The following is a 21,940-nucleotide window of genomic DNA, read 5'->3' as shown; positions in this document are numbered from 1 at the left end:
CATACAAACACAAGCCATGTGCCATGGTTGGTGTTCTGGTTCCCAAACGGATTCATGCCATCGGTACACGCGTCGAGCATGATGTTCCTTGCATCACATTCAAAATACCGATAGAAGCTGTTCAACGCTCTCCACTAGCTTCCATCCTTCACGTGTCTCAGCTTCGAATCATCTCCATCGTCGGGCTTCTTCCTCTCTGCGTGCCAGGGCATTAGCTTTGCTTCCTTGGGATCTACAAAATACCTCTGGAGACGGGGAGTGATCCGTAAGTACCATACAACTTTCTGGGGATATTTCTTCCCGGCCTTCTTATATCGAGAAGCATTGCACACCGGACAACTTGTTTTTTCCGCGTGCTCCTTCCGATAAATTATGCGATCGTTGATGCATGCATGGTATCTAACGTGTGGCAGATCAAGAATGCACACAATCTTCTTGGCCTCATCAACACTAGTAGGACATAGATTACCCGCGGGAAGAACATCCTTTAGGTACTTGAGATGCTCATCGAGGCTAGTGTCGATCCATTTGTTAAGCCTTCGTCTTCAGGAGTTGGAGCGTGAAACTCAAGCGGGTCACCTCAGGATTGCAACCATCATACAATGGAGTGTTCGAGTCTACCACCAGTTGCTCCAGCTTAGCCTCCTTTCTAGAAGCAGCTCTCTCAATACTCGTCTCCTTGCGAAGCAATGCTTTAACATGAGGGTCCCGCATGATTGAACTTAGTACTGACGAACTCTGCTGCGTGGAGTCCATGTCGTTCTCTCCACCGCCATGTCCGGCCCCTTCTCTGCCACCATGTCTGGCCTCTTCCCTGCCGCCATTATCGATCCTCTCTTCGTCTTGCCCCGTGTCATAATTGCCTGCCCCATCGGCATCCTCAACATCGTCATCCTCATCTTCAGTTATCCACCGAGTATAGCCATCCATGAAACCAGTCATGAGCAGGTGCGCTTCGACATGACCATCGTCATAGGGGTCGAGCCAAACTATTCCTTTGCATTTTCGACACGGACATAAATCTCTATCAGGTTATTTTCTTTCATGTCCTGCACCGCCAACCGCAACCATCTGTTCACCATCGTTCCATTGACCATCATGAACGTCTGCACGGTAATAATAAAACAAATTGATTGTAAAAATGCGTGCATGCATCAAAGTCATACAAAAATTCGGCATGACCTTCCCTAAAAATAGGACATATATGGATCTAGTGTTTGCCCAGAATTCGCCGAAACAGAAATAAATCGACATTTCGGCAAAACATAGGCAACCCAAAAGCACAATTTGGCGTCAACTCATGCCACACACACAATTTCCACAAACATATCACACACACATAAACGTATTTCCATTTTGCAAAATCATGAAATTTTCATCACCTCTATCTCGAGATCGAGCACACGGTGATGAGATGATGATGCAGGGAGATCAAAAGTGCCCAAAGCTCTTCTTGACAAAGATAGATCTAGTTAGGGGGCAAATATGTCACTTAACTAAATGCTACATCTACCTAGCTACCTAATTTGGGAGGAGACAACTTCAACTAGTGGAGGGGGAAGGAAAAAGAGAAAGGAGATGCATTAATGGAGATGGTGTAGTTAGGTAGGAGTAATGAAGAGAGATAAAGGTAGGTAGAAGAGGGAGAGTAATGGGGGAGAAGTGTTGAGGAAGAAGAAGAGTGAGAGTGGGAGGTAGGGGAAAGGGAAGAGAGGAGGGGGAGGGAGGGGACGGGTGGGGAAAAGGGGGTGGGTTGGTGCGGATTAGCAGTAGCGCAGGACGTAAAACACGCTGCTGATAAGAAAGTAGCAGCAGCGCGCTTTCTGCAGAAGCGCTACTGCTAACCGGGACAAAAGTGTGTTCCATTTGAAAATTAGAAGCAGCGACCTTAGAAAAAGCGCGCTACTACTACATCCATAGCAGTAGCGCGGCTCACGGAACCGCGCTGCTACTAAATGGAGTTTGGGGGGCACTGTCGGTCGATATTTGTAGCAGCGTGGGTAACACCAAGCGCGCTACTACTAAACTCTTGTCAGTAGCGGGTTTTACATACCCGCACTACTGCTAATTAGCAGCAATGCTCCTTTTTGAGCCGCGCTGCTGCTAAGATTCTGTGTATAGGCTTTTCCCTAGTAGTGGGGAGAGATCTGCGGTAGGTGGGAATGCAGAAACGAGAGCGGCACAGATCTGAAAGAGAAGCAGGAAACCCTAGGAATGGGGGGGGGCCCTTGCGCACCCATATATAGCCGGAGCTGGCCAGGCTAGGAAGGGCCACGCAGGCTAGGCTCAACACAGGGGGAGGGGGCGGTTGGGCCAAGAGAGGCCCAGGGCCCAGAATGGATAAGGGGGCGAAGTCACACGTGGACGAAAGCAGAAGCGGCCCAATAGGGCGGGAAGGCCCAGGAAGGGGTAGAAAGGATCGCGCAGGGGGCCACCCAGCCTCCTGACCATGATCTCGATCTAGGGTTCCAGGAGCTGGAGGAGCAGCCGTCGCCGCCGACAATGGCAACCTACCTTGCCTGCCCTCCGGTGACGAGGACAGAGAGGAGAGGGGCGAACAGGCCGGGCGAGCAGCAGGCAATGCAGCATATCCAAGGATGGCGCAGACCGGCGAGTGGGCCATCCCCGAACGACCCCGCCGAACCTGGAACTAGCAAGATCCGGCCACAGCATCCGAGCAGACAGGCCGGCCGCGCCCACCCGGGGCAAACTTCCTGGCCCGCCCCTTACGGCAACAAACACAGCGGCGGTGCCATGGCAGGAAAGGGGACCGAAGTGGGAGGGGAAAGGTCAGAGTCAGAATCAGAATCCTCACCCCATCCGATGACAGAGCCCAAAACTTGTTGCCAGATTTAGATCCACTAGAAGAAGGGCGAGGAGGGGGGCCATGGGAAGAAGGGGGGGCAACGGAGAGCGGAGCGGACGGCACCGGAGACGGAGGAGAAGCACGAGGGGGAACAGATCCGAGGGCAAGCCATGACTGTCGTACGGAGGAGGGCGCAGGAGAGGAGGAGGGGGAGGAGCTCAGGGGAGGGGAAGGAGAGGAGAGGGGAGCCACCAGCTCTTCTAGGGAGAACCATGATGATGGAACGACATCAACATGCTGGGGTAAAAAAAATATTGTCCCATTTGGGGTAGGTTATGGTATAAGCTTCTAGCAAACTAGAGCTTCTCTCACAACAAGCCATATGGTTTCGGTAGGGAACGTGCCACCGTGGGGGACGAAACAATATCTGTTGCCTCTTCTTACTTTCAAATTTTTCTCGTGTCAACATAGAATAACACGAGTGTTGTGCAATTTTTGGGATATTTCGGGGTTTGCTTGGACATTTTTATACATTAACTGAGTTTTCTATGCATTCATGTGCATAATTCAAACATGCTCCAGTGCATATAAACGGGTTAAAAAATCAAATGTGTGTCCTTGGTTGCAACCTTAGGTCCCATGCAAGAAATGGGAATGAATGTCAAACACCTTTGCCTCCGTCGCTCGGCCGCTAACATTGAGATACATGGTTTTAAAATTCTAGTAAATTGAAAACTCCTCTGAAATTCATGAAACTTGACATGCTATCATGGAACAACATCAACATGCAGTGGTAAAAATATTGTCCCATTTGTGGCAGGTTGGGGTATAAGCTTCACACAAACCTGAGCTTCTCCCAACAAGCCTCATGGTTACGGTAGGGAACGTTTCACCTTTCTGGACGAAACGATATCCGTTGCCTCCTCTTGATTTCAATTTTTTTCTCTAGTGTCAACATAGAAGAACAGTAGTGTTGTGTTAAATTTTGGAATTTTTCGGGGTTCGTTTGGACATTTTTATACATTAATTGAGTTTTCAATGCACTTATGTGCATAATTCAAATTTGAACTACATGCACATGCTCTAATGCATGTAAATTGGTTGAAAATTCAAATATATGTCCTTGGTTGCATTCGTAGGTCCCATGCAAGAAATGGGAATGAATGTCAAACACCCTGCCACCGTCACTCGGTCGTAAACATTGAGATACTTGGTTTTTAAATTCTAGTAAATCCAAAACTTGTCTGAAGTTCATGAAACTTGGCATGCTATCATGGAGCAGCATCAACATGCCATGGTAATTTTTTTGTCCCATTTGGGGAAGATTTGGGGATAAGCTTCTCACAAACCAGAGCTTCTCACAACAAGCCTGATGGTTTCCATAGGGAACATTTCACCTTTCTGGACGAAATGATATCCGTTGCCTCTTCTTAATTTCATTTTTTTTCTCTAATGTCAACGTAGAACAACAAGAGTGTTGTGTTAAATTTTGGAATTTCTCGGGGTTCGTTTGGACATTTTTATACATTAATTGAGTTTTCAATGCATTTATGCGCATAATTCAAATTTGAACTACATGCACATGCTCTGATGCATAAAAATTTGTTGAAAATTCGAATTTGTGTCCTTGGTTGCATGCTTAGGTCCCACGTAAGAAATGGGAACGAATGTCAAACACCCTGCCACCGTCACTCAGCTGCAAACATTGAGATACCTGGTTTTTAAATTCTAGTAAATCCAAAACTCGTCTAAAATTCATGAAACTTGGCCTGCTATCATGGAGAGGCATCAATATGTCGCGCTAAATTTTTTGTCCCATTTGGGGCAGGTCTGGGTATAAGCTTCTCACAAACCAGAGCTTCTCACAACAAGCCTGATGGTTTCGACAGGGAACGTGCCACCTTTGGGAACAAAACAATATCCGTTGCCTCTTATTGCTTTCAAAAGTTTCTAGTGTCAACATAGAAAAACATGAGTGCTGTGTTAAATTTTGGAACTTTTTGGGGTTCTTTTGCACATTTTTATACATTAACTGGGTTTTCTAGGCATTTTATGTGCATAATTCAAATTTGAACTACATTCACATGCTCCAGTGCATATAAATTGGTTGAAAAATCAAATCTGTGACCTTGGGTGCATGCTTAGGTCCCATGCAAGAAATGGGAATGAATTTCAAACACCAGGGCACTGTTGATTGCCGGCAAAACTTTGAGATACTTTGTTTTTAAATTCTAGTAAATCCAAAACTCATCTGAAATTCATGAAACTTGGCATGCTATCATGGAATGGCACCCGGCATGTTGTGGTATTTTTCGTGTCCATTTTGAGGGAAGGCGCACTCGAATAACACACAACAAAGGCATTTTGAAACAAATAGCTGCCACTCTAACATCGCAAACATTTTAGATAGAATACCCGTATGTAAGCTGACAACTTCGCCAGTAAGCCAAGGGAAAATATGCCGAGCAGGATTTGTGCAGCTCTTCATCGCAAACGTTTTAGATAGAACACCTGTATGCAAAGTGATAGCTATGGTCTTCCGCAGTAAGCTAAGGGAAAATTCGCCATGCAAGATTTGTGCATCTCTTCAACGCAAATCGTTCAGATTGAATAAGGTATGCAAAGAGAGACTTCGATGATAAGCCAAGAGAAAATTTGGCAAGCAAGATTTGTACCTCCCTTCAACGCAAACGGTTTTTTCAGATGACCCGTGTGCAACAACGTACAGACAATTTGGTAAGATTTGCATCTGTCATATAGGGTATAATGCCATTTGTCAAACTGGAAAGATTGAGATTTGTTAATCTAGTAACATTGCCATTTGTCAATCCTTGTAACACTGTAATTTGTCAAAATATGCAGCTAAATCACTATCACTATCTAATTTTTGCAACTAAAATTCAGTAACTAGGCATAGATTTCATTCATAGATTAAACATCCGTTCTTAATTTATACAAACAGTTCAGCTCGACAGCTGAACCGACAAAACTTTTCCCCAATTGTTGCCAACCACGAACTGAAATAGCTAGTTCAACTATATATACTAGCTAATTTTAAGTATGTTGTACAGTTCCACCACATATATAGTCAGATGAACTGAACAAAATAGCCCCTAAATACTATTACTACTATGGAGGGGCTTTGTACTACTTCCGGCAGCCTCTCCTCTGCCGAGCACGCTCAGTAAGAGGAGGAGGGGGAGGAGCCTACTAATGAGCTGGACAACTGCAATATGGTGCATGCCGCTACTGCTCCTTCAGCGAGGCTCACCTCGAACACCCTCTGCCGCTCCATATGACCCCTCTTGAAGCGGCTGGACTGCTTGTAGATCTCCTGATTCCTCGCCTCTGTGTCGGCGTGTGCTGCAGCCACAGCTGCTGTAAGGCTCTTTGTGTGCTCGACGAGGCACTCCTCCTCCTCCTGCAAGAACTCGATGTAGCACGCAAGGTCACACACATGCGGGCCTCCACCTCTGCCTCCCTCCTTTGGGCGACGGTGGCGGAGCAGGTTGTAATCCCGGCGGCCGACGGTGGGATGGTGGCCATGGCGGCCGATGATGGGGTGGTGGCCACGACCACCACCTCCCACCTTTGGGCCATGGTGGCGGAGCGGGTGATGGCCATGGTGGCCGATAGTGGGGTGGCAGGAAGGATGGACACCTCCCGCCTTCGGGCCACGGCGGCGGAGCAGGCGATGGACCCCGTGGTAGTAGAGGTCGTTGCCGCTGGATGAACAGGACCCCGATCGAGTTGGTTGGGGTGGATGAACAGGACCCTATGGAGGGCTGGTTGAACATTCGCTGGTGGAGGGCTGGATGAACAGTAGCCCATGGAGGGCTGGTTGTATAGTAGCCAGTGGAGGCTGGATGAACAGGAGCCCGTGGATGAATAGTAGCTGGTGGAGGCAGGAGGGAGACGGTATGGATGAACAGTCAATGGTGGAGGCTGGAGGAGGTCGACGATGGATGAACAATAGCCCGTGGAGGCTGGAGCGAGGCAGTAGATGGTGGATGAATAGTAGCCCGTGGAGTCTCATTTTGTGGTAAGCGACACCCCTCCCGATGAGCAGGACCCCCATTTAGACCGTAGGAGGTCAAAGAGAAGTCCGTTTCGTCTGTTTTGTTGTACGCCACACCCCTCCCGATCAACATGACCCTGTTTCGACCCTAGGAGGTCTAAGAGAAGTCCATTTCCTCCGTTTTGTGGTACGCCAGACCCCTCTTGGTGAACAGGATCCCATTTCGACCATAGGCAGTCGAACAGAAGGCCGTTTCCTCCGTTCTGCGGTACGCCATGCCTCGTTTCAGCTGTTCCGTCCAAGCCGGTTGGCTCCCGATGAATAGGACGCATTTTGTTGCCTCTCGATGAACACGACGCAATTTCTCCGTTCTGACCCAGCCGGTTGACTGATGATGAACAGGACATTGTTGCTGCCCTCCGCTGCCTCTCCATGTACACGAGCCCTAGCATACGTATGCATGAGTAGGCATTCGAGACCCCGCCCGTATGTACGTAGTTATGTGTACATGATATAGATGGGACTGCCTAAACAGCTACTGCTCCTTACTAGGCCATGGTTCATCGTGACAAAAAGACCAATGGACAAGTATGTACGTACATGTTTGCGACCAGAGTGACAAGCTACATAGCTTCGACTGGGTGGGTCCTGATTGCCAGGAAGGATAAGTAGGCACTTCCTTGCATGCGAAGATGTAGCTAGTGGGTCCAAGCTGACAGGGGGAGGATTCTTTTTTTGCACATAATAAGGAGGCACTTCCTTGCGTGCCAAGATGTAGCTGGTGGGTCCATCCGTCAGCCTCACCGCATACAGTCCTCTTCCGACGGCTGTCGTTCGTTGAGCACGTTGACCATGCCGCGTGGACAACACCAGGCGGTGGACGACGGTGAGGCAGGGAATGACACGGAGCCTTGGAACCTGCGGATGGTAGTACGATGGTTGACTGGTTCGGCTGCGGTGTGAGGCTGTCATCATTGCAGAATAACAAGGGGTGTGGGTGAGTAGAGGGATGGCCTGACCAGCGGTGGGAGTAGTAGGGTGCGGTGAGGCCTTCGCCACAGCACAGCCGGCCACGGAAGGAAGGAGCACGTGGTGGTTTGGAAGGGTGGAGCAAGAAAATCAGAGGTTGAAGAAGCAGGACAACTGTTGGATGTTAACAATCCAGCGGTCACTATTGATAGAATCGTTTGTTGACTAAGTTGACAAAGCACTCCGTATGCGCCAACTTAGTAGGGCCACAAGTCAGCCTCCAAATCTGCCGGGCACCAGCTATCATGGGGAGCACTCGTTATTTTTCGCTTAATAAGGAGGCATTTCCTTCCATGCAAAGATATAGTTGGTGGGTCCCAGCTGTCATTGGGAGGATTCATTCTTTTTGGTGTAATAAGGAGGTACTTGCTTGTGTGCAGCCATGGACCATGTGGGTCCCAACTGTCAGCCTCTCCATGTACATCCCTCTTTTGATGTTGTCGTTTGTTGACAACATTGACCACGCCATGCCGAGAACACTGGCACGATGGACGACGGCGTGACGCAGGAAGGGAATGACCCAGAGGTGGCGAAACCAAAGCAGTGGAGGGATGCAGGTGAGTAGAGGGATGGCTTGGCCAATGGTGGGAGTAGAAAAGGGGTGAGGCCTATGCGGCAGCACAACTGGTCACGGGAGGAGGGAGCAGGCGGTCTCGCCGATGCTAGATTTGGTGGCTGGAGCAAGAAGATTAGAGATTGAAGAAGCACGACGGCCGTTGGATTGACATCCAACAGTTACGTTTGCTAGAATCGTTTGTTAACATATATAATAATTAAAAATTCTTGCATACACGTCAACTTAATAGGCCCAGAAGTCATACCATTCCCTATTTTTTTTAATAATTTACAGCTCATTGCAACTTCTTATGCAATTTATTGTAGTCCATTTTTTTTGTTGGCCAGAGCAAGGGTTAAAAATTTAAATGAAATTTCACATATTTCGGTGGGGTCCAAACTATTTTTAATACCAAAATGTTGAGCCAGATTTAAAGTACTTTGAAGATATATTAAAATTAGGTTAAAGCGAAGTGAAATCGGAATCTAAAAATGTAAAAAATTCAGACATTATAAAGTAATTGCCAAATTGTCATCTATTTTTTATATTTAGAGCCCATTTCATATTACTTTCAAGATTTGCAGCCGTCTTGAAAGAGTGGCAGCCCATCAGGGTGTAGAAAAATAAGTAGGCCTGGATTGGGTATTCTTCAAAAAAATAAACTGGGCTCATGTTCACAATGAAAAAATAGTTGGGTTGGTCATGTGGTGAACGTAAATATAAGCATGGGTTAGACGAGCAACAGCCCAGTTGAAACCCTGTTCCGTCTCAACAATAACAAATAAATACTGCTGAAGCAGCTACGTCCCAGGTGTCAGGCAATCTTGTGTAGTTCTCTTGTATATTGACTATATACCGCTAGCAATGTCGTGGGTACCAGATGTCAGGAAGACACTAGGAGGAAGCATTTTCTTTTTCTATACGCTGACAATGGAGAATATAAAAAATGAGGAACTTGCTTGTGTACGACCATGGACATGGTGGGTCCCTACTATCATCCTCTCCATGTACAATCCTCTCCCGATTCCTCTTGTTTGTTGACCATGTTGACAACGCAAGAGGGCAGAGCCATGGTGAGCGCACCAAAGCGCGCGGAGGACGACGACAAGGCCTCGGACGCCGCCATTAACGATTTAGGAGATGGTGGGGTGGTGATGCATGTGCTGAGGTGCAGCCAGCCGTGGGAGGCGGAAGCAGGCGGCCCCACTAGTGATGGTTTGGTTTTGGCGGCTAGAAGAAGACGAGACTGAAGAAGCATGATAGACTGTAAAAGCAGCAGGAGTACATAACAACCTTAACTGAAACCAGTAGGGGCACTTAACAACCATAGTTGAAACTAGTATGAGTACTTATGCAGGTTCAACTGTACAAAGCACGCCTCGACTAGTGCTACTTTTCCTACAGTTAACCAATGGTGAGGCCACCAAGCCCTAGGAGAAGGCCCAGGCGCCACCCCGCACATCCACAACCTTCTGAAAGCGGCTTCATCTCGCAATGTGGTCAATAAAGAGGATATTCGCTTTAGAGCTATGGAGAAGCATGAGCATAACCTTCTATCCTATTCACGAAGATGGACGGGCCTTCATTATTTGAGACCACCCATGAATAAGTATCTTTTCACCTCCAAGGGGAATGGAGTAGGTCGAGATAAACATCATGTTGTGACCAAGCGCAACTCTAACCCAACCATGGTCAGGCATCTGTATAGGAACAATAGAATGGGGTAGTTTCTGTTTCAAGAAGACCACAACTGTAAAAATGTGTATAAGCAAGAGTTTATGAACAACATATATAACAGAAAACAGCTCGTACCATATGTTTCTCGACACAGTTGGACCTCTTGAACATGTGCAGTAGTGGCACACATATCCCACATGGCCTTACACCATTCAAACGCCCCCACAAGGACCTCAAGACGGTCAATAAAGTGTAGGAACTTGTGGATGTCTACCCATTCAACTTTAGTGCCATCAGTAACAATTGAGTTCTTATAGAATAACAAATGAGTAGCGTTCTTAACTTTGAAATAACCTACACATGTCACCAATTATAAGAAATATTAGTTAGAAGTAGCATCTTCGTGAGACAAGGGAATCACAAATCATTGCTACTTATAAAGTTAAATTGTGATTAGTTAGACATAATAGGTGGATTAAGAAGTAATCGAGGAAACAAGCAAGAACCAGATACAAAACTAACATGGATGAACTACTAGAACGACATTGGGGTGGAAGATCACAGTGAAGATGAGACTAGGTTCTGCTATTTCCATCAACATTCGGGCGTCAACTTTCTGTCTGTAACACTTGTGAAAGTTTATCCAAGTTCGGCCATAAAAAAGCAACGATCTTCTTGGTTCATCAACCCAACTCGGAACTTATAGCCATGGCTTGTCTTCAATGTGACGATTAAACTGGTGTATTCAGTTATGGCAAGGCTGACCATCTTGAGTACGTGTGTTCTGCCAGTTATGGTACATTAAGCAAGGAATGCACTGCAGGAAAAATAATTTGAGAACACAATGTATTCGCTATCAAAATCTAGAAATAAATTCCTCCTTCACGTCAGTGTTGACCATGGTACTAGTACCTTTTATCCAAATATAGAAATCCAAATTTCCAAATTAGTCGACAACATGTTCAAAAACCCCCACCCTCCCGGATAGAAAAGAGGATTCTAGGAACATACTATAAGCGTTTTAAAATCCAGTGTTAGGATGAGAAGAAACAAGTGTGGCGTCTCGCCGAGGGCACACAAACCTGTAGGGTCCTCGCACTTTGGGAACTGCAAATCAAACACACTAGATTCAATAGGAACAAAAATGCATCAATGACGGCGGCTGCCATCCTAGGATTAACCGCGACCAAGGGACTTGGATTTATCGGGGATGGATGAAGAATTCGTACCTGGTTCTCCATGAGAAAACCCTATACAATCGCCGAGAGGGGGTTTTCTCTGAACAAGCAGATGAGGGAGAAGGGGATTCAAGCCCAGTGAGAGAGGGGGGTTTCTCTGAACAAGCAGACAAGGGAGAAGGGGATTCAGGCCCAGTGAAATATTGCTGCTTTGTCCGTCCAGCTTACTGCTAAAGATGGAAAGGTGGTTTTTTTTGTGATTTGACGGCTCATTCGGCATTACTATAGCGCTACGACTAGGGTGAGTCTATGGTGCACTTGTGCACTCTAATTTGGTGCATGGCACGTGGACCCCGCTGCCGGATGCCCCACATATCAGCGAAACGAAGTAGAAAGGAAGGAGTAACTCGTTACACATACATATATTTTTGATAGAGAGATACTCCCTCTGTAAAGAAATGTAAAAATATTTTATATCACAACATTATACATAAGAAAAATCAAGGGGAATATATATAACGTAATATGGGGGTTCAGCTAAGAATATAACACTCAGATAGGTCACGGTTCTGGACTTTGGGCCACAGGCCGGTGGACCTGCATGTTTGGGGCCCCATGTGTTCTACCTCAGCGCATTTCATATTGCAAGCGATCGTTACAACACATGTTTTAGATGCTGTCGCAAGGCGAATACAGAAAATTGAATAAAGCACGACAACTGTTAGAATGAAATCGAACGACAGTTCCTAACCAGCAATCAGAGTTGCAATTCTATCAACGATATCCTACGTGATAAATAATACTGTAGTACTACTTATACACAGAGGACACTTGTTTCACCATGCCATATTATTACATCAAAATCTCTCGGAGGATAGACCAGTTCGGCAATTGCGTGCTGCTACTGAAGAATTTCAAAGTTGATTTGGACTAGCTCTCCTTGCCGATAAAGTTCAATTTTAACATCATCCCCTACCGCAAGATTTAATTTAGATTTGAACCTTGACCATCCTTTAGCAACAATCATCACGCGACCATCCTTTGTACTTATGGTATATTGAGCAGGTTCATTCACACCAAGGATGCGCACGGTAAGAAAAACTTGGCCATGGTCGCCCAGATTGTTGAATGACTCCCTCGTTGCTCTAGGAATTCTATGTTTGTCAACAAGAAGACATACACAAATAGTTAGATCAACACAGTGAATCATGTGAAACAACATGGAAAGAAAAAAGAACGAAGCACTTGGGCAGCCAATGCTTACCAAGAAGGTGGATATGTCGATTTTTGTAAGGACTTTGGTATATGCAGTGCGAACTGGAGCCCAGTCTGTTGCCAGTGCAACTACTAGTTCAGTTGTCGCTGCACGGGCCGGAGCACATGCAAGTGCAACTACAAGTGTTGGTGCGGGTGCTGGAGCCGTTACTGTTGCCCATACCGGTGCGATTGGTTGTCCCGCTGCTGCTGCCGGAGATGGTGCTCCTTGTGGAGCTAGTGCCGATGTCAGAGCATGTGCCAGTGTCGATGCCCGATCCTTCGGTGGATCAGCCTGGTCCGCTGATGCGGTTGATGCCCAATCCTCAAGTGGATCAGACTGAGCTGCTGCCGCTGTGAGTGCTAGAGCAAGTGCCGCCGAAGAAGGTGCTGGTGCTCGGTCCGTTGCTTAAGGTGGTATGGATGTGCAAGACAGCAGCGATCATCTCTGGTCTGCTATGATCAGCTTTCTAACTTGACTAGGACCCATGACCTTGATCCAATCTTTTTCTTCGTTTCTTTTAAATGCGATAAGGACTAATTGTGGCGTGTTTGTTAAACCAGACTGTAGTTCATCATAGGGCTTCAAATTGTACTTAGACAACAGACTGATCCAATTGTGTCCAGTAATATAAGTGATGGAAGTGCCTTCATTACCGACACGACATAAGAAATGAAACCTACAAAAATAACCATCATAGGGCAAACCAAACGGTTTATTCTGTGACACATGTCACATAGAAAAACCTGCATCATAAAATTGCAGCAAAAGTAAGAAAACATGACATTAAATCAATAAGATTTAGACAGTAAATCAATAAGATTTACTTGATGTGCACGAGTGAATCCTTACTAGGAAATCACTATGTTCAATAGAAGATTGATCGTCCAATTACGCGTGGCATGCAGGGCCCCCACTTACTCCCACAAGCAGGACAGTCCAAAGGTCGTGACAAGTCATATGGACCGAACATCCATGGGACTAGAAATCCTGGTGGGTGCGATAAACCCTGCAATGCATACAGATATTGGAGTGTAACCATAATTGATAAACCGTCCTCACAAAAAAGATGATATGGATACTTCGAAATATACAGACTAAATTGAGTGGGCAAACATTAACATAGACTGTTCTTAGGACTCACCACACAACAAAAGTGGGAGTACTAAAAAATACAGGGTTCAAACACAGAAATCAAGTACTGGACAATAGTACTTACTATAGACAAGCAAAGTTGCACTAATTAAACTCTACAGACTATTTCTGCCACCGACCTACGGGATGTGCCCCGCATAACTGACTAGGCCATGGACTTTGTGAGAGATGTCTACCAGCACCATCACCATCTCGTCAACCTTGGAGAACCTAACAAATTGATCTTCCCACTCATAAACATGACGATGAAGACAGTCCACATCAGATTTGTCGGGAAGCTTTACAAGAACCACACCCTTCGTAATTGAAGGCATAGCCAGGAAATTGTTGTGGTGAAGTACACCCTTGAGAACACGCCCGACAACAATGCTACTAGAAAATACTAGTTCAGGACACATGGCGACAAGGACACATCAGCTGGATAGTTTAGCAGTAGAACTCATCCTCAGGTCTTCCAGTTCACACGGCATGACTTTGAGAACTTCATTTCCACCGTGAACCTAGTTGTAATTTAAACATAAACCAAATATTTTATTACTACCTCCGTTCAGAAATATAAGATGATTTTCGATATTTTACTCCATATAAGACTACATATACGCACAGAAATGAGGGAACAAAGACACTAGAACATTTCTTCAAAGGCATGAGAGGAGAGGGATTACTTGAAATATACATAACACAAGTTACTGAGGCTAATATACTCTCTTCAAAGGTAGCATTGTTGTTCATAAAGTAGTTGAAAGTAATCTATAAGAAATCAGTGTCAACCTCTTGCATGTTTTGGTCAAAAGAGGAATCTAGAACCGTCATTTGGCAAAAAAAAATCACAAGAAAGATCACCCAGAAAGTTGTACTACTAGTACTAGTACTGCATGCTGGATGAGAAAACATGATCAAGATCGAGAAAAAGATCATCAAGAAGAGATATTACTTGGACTTGCTTAATGAGGGATCCCAGAGAGATTGAGGGGGCCTTGGACAGTGCGATGGCCTTGAGCTTGTCTGCAGTAGTCTCAGCGGGGTGCTTGCGCTTCTTCGTACCCTGAGCCTCGACAGTTTTGGCCAGAGCCATAGATATCACTTCGGTCGGTGTCGGGGATATACCCCGCAGTATGACCCAGCCGGAGTCGTAACCCGACCAGGGCTTGGTAAATCGGTGGGTGTTAAACCGGCAGATAGTTAAGACAGATAGCTAAGACAGATGGTAAACCGGCAAGTGTTAAACCGGCAGAGTTAAGACAGATGGTAGCACCGGCAGGTGTTAAGTCAATCATAACCCGACAGACAATGTTAAACCGGCAGACAATGTTAAACCGGTAGACATTGTTAAACCGGCAGACAATGTTAAACCGGCAAACAATGTTAAACCGGCAGACGTTGTTAAACCGACAGACAATGTTAAACCGGCAGACGTTAAGAAGCCCAGGAAAGGAAGTCAAAATAGTTTAAGTCTTAGTCCGAGATGGACTCTACATGTAACCCGCCCCTTTAATTTATATAAGGAGGGGCAGGGCTCCCCAAAGAGGGACAAGCAAGAAACAATCTCTAGGGCTAGACACAACTAGAGGAGAGCCGGTTTACGGCGACTCCCTTGTGATGATAATGAGATCTAGCCTCAAACGACATGTAGGGTTGTTATCGGATGATGTTTCCCGGGGACCGAAGCTGTCTAAACCCTTGTCTTCTGTTGCGTCTCTCGATTCCGCTCAACCCCTCTCAAGCTACCACATAGATGCGTTGGCCTCGCGACTAAGTCCTCACACTAAGGACATCTGACATGTTAATTCCACGACAGTTGGCGCCCACCATGGGGCCTGCACACGGTGGTGTTGAGTTCTTGGAGGGCTCCCCAAGGATCGAGAGGCTCGTGATTGGCCGGGTGAAGAAGAACCGGCACGAGGCAACCATACACGATTTACTTTGGATCTGGGAGTACAAGATTTGAGTTGATGAAAATTTAGGGTTCCATTTATATGTCGCCGACGTTTTCTGCTATGGACATGGTTTCGCCGGTGTGTCAAATCTTTGTATGCAACTCGCCTATAACCGGCATGGTTAGTGTCACGATCTCATTCAACTTTTGTTCGCCGATGGGAGTAAGTCGCCGAAAACACACAAGGCCAAGTTCGGATCAAGACAGGAGTACTATTTCATCACATGAAGCATCAGACCCAAGGATTTCAAAGACTAAGGCATCTTCGACTCGTACATCATCTCGGCCGAATCAGTTCATCTCTTTGGTCAACTCTGATCGGTACATACACACAAGGAAAAACACCAGGAGGCTGATTCAAAAACTATGGAAGGAAGATTACTACATCTGCCCCTTTTAAAAAAACACGACAAGAGTGGACGAGGCCATGGACTCGGTCTCGCCTCTGTCTCTGTCCCTGAACCACCATCAACAGGCATGCCTCTAAACTGCCGTGCAGCCACGGCCCCCGCCGTACCGGCGCTTCTCCAACCCTCCGTTGATCCAGCTGCACCTCGCCATCATCTGCTTACTCAAGTCGCCTCGCGACCCAGCTGCGTCAAACTGAGCTGAGCCGCCCTAACCGTCCCGGCACGCCTCAAACTGTCTTCACCGTGAGCCACCTTCGCCGGCTTGCGTGTCACCTGTGACCGCTCCTTGATTTCTTGAGCCGCTGGTCTCGTTTTCTGCCTTGCCAGCGTGCAACTGCTGCCATGACCTCACCCCGACTGGCCTTCACCAACCTGCTGCCTCGCATGTATCTATTCCAAAATCGCCGATGGAGGTCCCAACCCGTATGTGCTTCAGAGATCAAAGTCAACCAAAATTGCTGTTAGCCCATGACCCGCCTCGCGTGCATCAGTTCCAAGGCATCGGCCTTGACTCCAAGCCGCCGCCCGTCCGAGCGTGTGCTGTCTCCTTCAGCTGATTTCTGCTATGGTCAAACCGCCAGCATATCGCTCCACCGTTAGGTGTAGAGGGAGCATCCTCGGCAGCCATTGCGCTCACCTCCGCTGATCCGCTGCCATGCTTTTCATCTGCGGCTGTAGCCCGCGTCTATGGCCTTGTGCTCGAGCTTCGTCGAGCCGCCGTCGTGGTGGTGACCCGCCACTACTGAGCACCGCAGCGAGCTGTCGTGACGTGCTACGCCGCTGTGAGTCACGAGGTGCCTACAGGCCACCTCACCTACGGCCGCACGGAGTCACCGCGGCCTCACGCCGTCCTTGAGCCATGCTGGCCGCTGTTGATTTTACTCCCCTACAGGTGCATTGAGTCGCCCCCGACTGCGTCGCCATTCTCCACTTCAGTAGCAGACCCTGCCAGCGCCTTGTTGTCTCACGAGTCACGCCATCGCCACCGCCGCACTTCAACGCAGGTGGCTCGCCATGTGGGGTCGTTGTCGGTGTCAAAACCGGCGGATCTCGGGTAAGGGGTCCCGATCTGTGCGTCTTAGGCTGATGGTAACAGGAAGCAAGGGACACAATGTTTACCCAGGTTCGGGCCCTCTCGATGGAGGTAAAACCCTACTTCCTGCTTGATTAATATTGAAGGTATGTGGAATACAAGAGTAGATCTACCACGAGATCATAGATGCTAAACCCTATGAGCTAGCCTATGATGGTATGATTGTAATTGCGATCGGCCTTCTAAGGACCATGCTCACCGGTTTATATAGACACCGGAGAGCTAGGGTTTACATGGAGTCGGTTTACAAGGAAGGAAACATAATATCCGGATCGCCAAGCTTGTCTTCCATCCGGACACGAGCCGAAGTCTTGAGTCTGGTATCCTAACACTTCTATTGTCCGGACGATGTATATAGTCTGGGTGTCCGGATACCCCCTTATCCAGGACTCCCTTAGTAGCCCCTGAACCAGGCTTCAATGACGATGAGTCCGACGCGCGGTCTAGTCTTCGGCATTGCAAGGCAGGGTCCTCCTCCAAATACTCCAAGGTAATTATCGAACACGTAGGTTGTGTCCGGATCTGCAAGATGATCTTCACACACCCTTAGCATAAATCCGTTCTGCTGGCAATCTTCGTACGTCGTGCCCTTGCATCGTGACCTGGTCCAACACGAACCAGCGTTTCCTGCTCCACCTCGACTCGCGTCGCAAGGCGGTTTTATCGGCACGTCCTGCCAAAGCAGAGATCGTGTCCCTCTTAATACGGGATCTTTCATCAGTATGGGCATATGCGACCCCACGATGACTGTTGGTATAATTCCGTGTTTCTTTTTAGATAAGTCTCAAGCGGTCACACTGAGGACTCTTGGTATTCACCCCTTTTATAAAGGGGTCAAGGCCTATGCCTCGTTTCCACCTCTCCTGCTCCCTCTCGCACCTCAAGCTCCATCGCTCAAAACCTAAGCTCGAACACCCCAGATCTTCCAGTATGTCTGGATCCTACGCAGCAGGCCGGTGGGTGGCCTCCTCGATTCAGGAGGAGGATATTGCGAAGCTGAGGGAGGTTGGATACCTGACTGCTGATATCCAGCACCGGCTTCCTGCTCCGGGGCAAGTCATCCCCACGCCGGATCCCAATGAGAGCGTCGTGTTTACTCCTCACTTCCTCCGAGGCCTAGGCCTCACCCTCGACCCCTTTGTGAGGGGGCTCATGTTCTATTATGGCTTAGATTTCCATGATCTGGCTCCAGACGCCATCCTCCATATCTCGTCTTTCATTATCATGTCTGAGGCTTTTCTCCACGTCAACCCACACTTCGGCTTATGGCTAAAGACCTTCAATGTGAAGCCTAAGATGATCGAGGGGTGACATGCGGAGTGCGGAGGCGCCATAATAAGCAGGAGCGCCGATGCCCCATGGCCAGAGGGTTCTTTCCTGGAAGTGTCCGACGTATGGCAACGGAGATGGTTCTATGTCACCGCTCCCAGAGGCACAAAGTGGGTAGCTGCCACCGAGTTCCGCTCAGGCCCTCCATCACAGTTGGCGTCTTGGACCGATGTGGGACGGAGTTATGGGCCTGCTGGCGATGTACCAAAACTGCAGAATCACATCCGGGAGCTTATTAGGAGGGACATAAATCTTGTCAGCATAATTCAAGTAATGCTAGTCCGGCGGATATTGCCATGCAAACGCTGGCCTCTCCGCATGTGGGAGTTTAATCCAAAGGGTCCGCAGACTATTAAGCACTTCTTTAGCCTGACGGTCGAATGAATGTGTAAATTATTCTTCGGATCACAAGCAAAGTGTCCGGACACCACCGAGGATGCGGGCCTAAGTGCAATCGCCTAGATGCCCAAGTAAGTAACCTTAAAGTCAGACACTTTATTTATATTTATCATGATTATTATTCTAACATTCCCTCCGCGACAAGGAATGGCTTGACAAGGCAAAGAGAATTAGGTGTCCGGCACCACTTCCTGAAGGCTCGCCCGGTCCCACCATTGCGAAGATGCTGGACCGGGCGCTCAGCAAAATCCCTTCAGGGAAAGGCGAAGGAGAGGGCAGTGAATCTAAACTTCATGTGCTGCGCATCCAGACCGGGGAAATTGCTAACTCTCCTATGGAGGATAGTCGGGAAGGGAAGGTCAAAGCCTCCTCCCCATGCGGGAAGAAGAGGGCCGCCTCCGAAGATTTCTAGGCGGAGACGCCCAAGCAAGGGAAGAGAACATCACGAAGGGGCTCTACTGCGACAGGTGCCCTCATCAAGCCATGCCCACCAACGGGCCAGCCCTCCAACAAGCCATAAGTCATTCATTAATTCGAAGGTGAGATGTTACTCCGAGATACATAACCAGGACTTCGTTTTTTGTAGTCCAGCGAGCAGCTCTTCTCAACAGAGTTCGTCTTCTGGGGACCTTCGTCCGGAGATGATGGAGAGTGAAACCCCACCCCATTCTCCACCTCATGAGGCGGGCGACACGGAGGTGTCGTCACGGAGGAGTCCGGATATACCGAAGTCGGAGGCTAGTAAGTCAGCTGCCCTGAGCCCGAAGCACTTGGCTCCCACGAGGGGCGATGAGAAGGGTCCGACGCAGTTTAGTGTCTGCCCGGACGTACTGATGGGCCGTCTGGAGCGAGCCGCGCTCTCGGAGGAGCGCCGCTATTTAATGAGCATGGTGCTCACGAAGATTTCATCCGCTACCAACGGCTTGAATGAGGCATTTACAAACCTGCTCAAAGGCTTTGAGGTATGTAGTGAAACAAATGCACAACTTTTTGGTTATGAAGCACGCGCTAGGTGTGCTCCCTGTAGATAGTATCCCCTGAGACCCTGGTTGCCCGCCATAGGCGGAAAATGGGGGATCATATACTAATGGCTGCACCATACGTGTGCGCATGTATACAAGGATCCGGCAGCCGACCAGTCTATTGAAGTTGCTAAGCTAAGGAGGCAAATCGGATCCATCGATGCCAATATCACGCTGGTGAATAAATGTCTTGAGGAGTCCCAGGGTATGTGCTTGGTTTTTATTATAATGTATAGGAAAATGCCAAAGAGGCATAATATTAATGCAATGTATTGGCACTGCAGATGGTGCTGCTGCCGTGGAGGCCCTGAGGGCGGAACTTGCTCAAGCCAAGGAACAAGCTCGGGCTAGCAATGCGGCTGCCCTAAAGGCGGCCGAAGAGTTGAGAGCCAAACAGGCTGCTCGTCGCCGAAGCAAGGAAAAGATAGCCGAAATGGCTGAAGAGTTAAAAAATGCCGCCGGCCGATACGCACTCCTTGAAAAGGAGAATAAGGCTAGTTCGGCCGAGCTGGACAAGGCACGTAATGCCGCCAAGGAGATGCGGACCGAGATCCGGAGTATGCGGGAGGAGCTCCAACAAGCTGACAAAATCGTGGCTGGGGGCTCGTACTTACTACGGATGAAGTTCTTGGATCCGAAGTATGCTCCCCTAGCGGGTCGCATGAGTCCTGCAGACGCATATGCGGATTTGGCGAATAGCACAGCTGATGCTGTCAAGTTCTTCGCGGGTCAAGGAGATGAAGAAGTGGAGAAGCTTTTCTGGTCGCATTTCAATGCTCCCACTCGCCCGCTGCCACTGAATTTGAAGGTGGCTGCTATGGTGGAGCTCCACAGGCTGTCCGGACTTGCAATGCAGTCTGTAATAGACCATCTTTGGCCGAAGGGGCCTAAGCCGGACAGCTACTTTGGTTTGGTGCAGCAATTCCTTGGATCCGTATCCCGGATTGAAGCCATAAGGAGGTCGGCGTGCATAGAGGGTGCGCGGATGGCTCTAGCCCGCATTAAATCCTACTGGACGGATATGGAGGCCACTGTAATAGAGATCCAAGATCCGGCGGGAGGCCCACATCCGGCCGAGCACTACTTGGCGCAAGTCACAGAAGGTGCCCGCCTGATAGAGGCACAGTGCTCGACGAGTGTTTTATTCGAGTGATAAGTCAAATCATTGTAGAAAACAATGTTTAGTTTAATTATGAGGCTGTGTTTATACTTTTGCCCGGAAGTATGATTGTCCTCCCTTTGTGGCTATTCTTATATGTATAAGTAGTCTGAAAGATAGCAGTCGTTGGCTTCAGCCCCCTCGCGGACAATGCGAGGGTGTTGGCGAGAAAAATATGCATAATCACACTTGATCCAACGTATTGGTCCATTAAGGAGGTGATCGCACGCCGAACTAGGCAACCGGACTATATAGCTGTAACACTTTCGCTTAGCCATGGGAGTCTAATGGTGGGGCTACTATGTAGCCCCTGGTACCTCCACATGCATCCGAATATGGGCGCGTGTGTACATGGCCGGGAAACGTCCCTTCGTTAAGGCGGAGAAATCTTTAGGGATTCCGGTGAGTCTTCGAGTGGTTGAACAGTCTCTCGCTGTATCATGACGGTCAGTTTTCGGCTTTCTCTACTGAGGCGCTCATATGGAATAACTAGGGCACAATCGCAGTAGTTCTCCTTTGGCCTGCCTTAGCTGGATGATAGCGGAATGTAAGGCGGCAAACCCGGGAGCCTGTCAAACCCAATATTTTGACCAAAGACATGATTCGGAGCTGATGCATATACGGCCGAACTCGTGACGCCGCACACTCCCGAGGGTATTCGGTCTTTTGTAAAAGAAGATAGGCTGACAAGAGCCTATTTTAAGCCCTTTATTTCTAGGTACGTGCAATTTAGTCTGCCGTGGCCAAATGCCAAAAACGACAGTATCCTCTGTGGGTATAGAACCCATGGGATGGTTAAACAACAAGAGGCAGTAGAAAAGGTTTAACAGGGGCTTAATCTAAAAAGAAACTTGTTGCACGGGGCCCTGCTGCACGTCTGCGCCTTTGTCTCCATTGTGTTGTATCCTGGAAGGGTAT

The sequence above is a fragment of the Triticum dicoccoides genome, chromosome 7B (genome assembly GCF_002162155.2).
Source record: "Triticum dicoccoides isolate Atlit2015 ecotype Zavitan chromosome 7B, WEW_v2.0, whole genome shotgun sequence".
Taxonomy (NCBI): Eukaryota; Viridiplantae; Streptophyta; class Magnoliopsida; order Poales; family Poaceae; genus Triticum; species Triticum dicoccoides.
The sequence above is the reverse complement of the archived record's forward strand: the minus strand, read 5'-3'. Positions refer to the sequence as shown.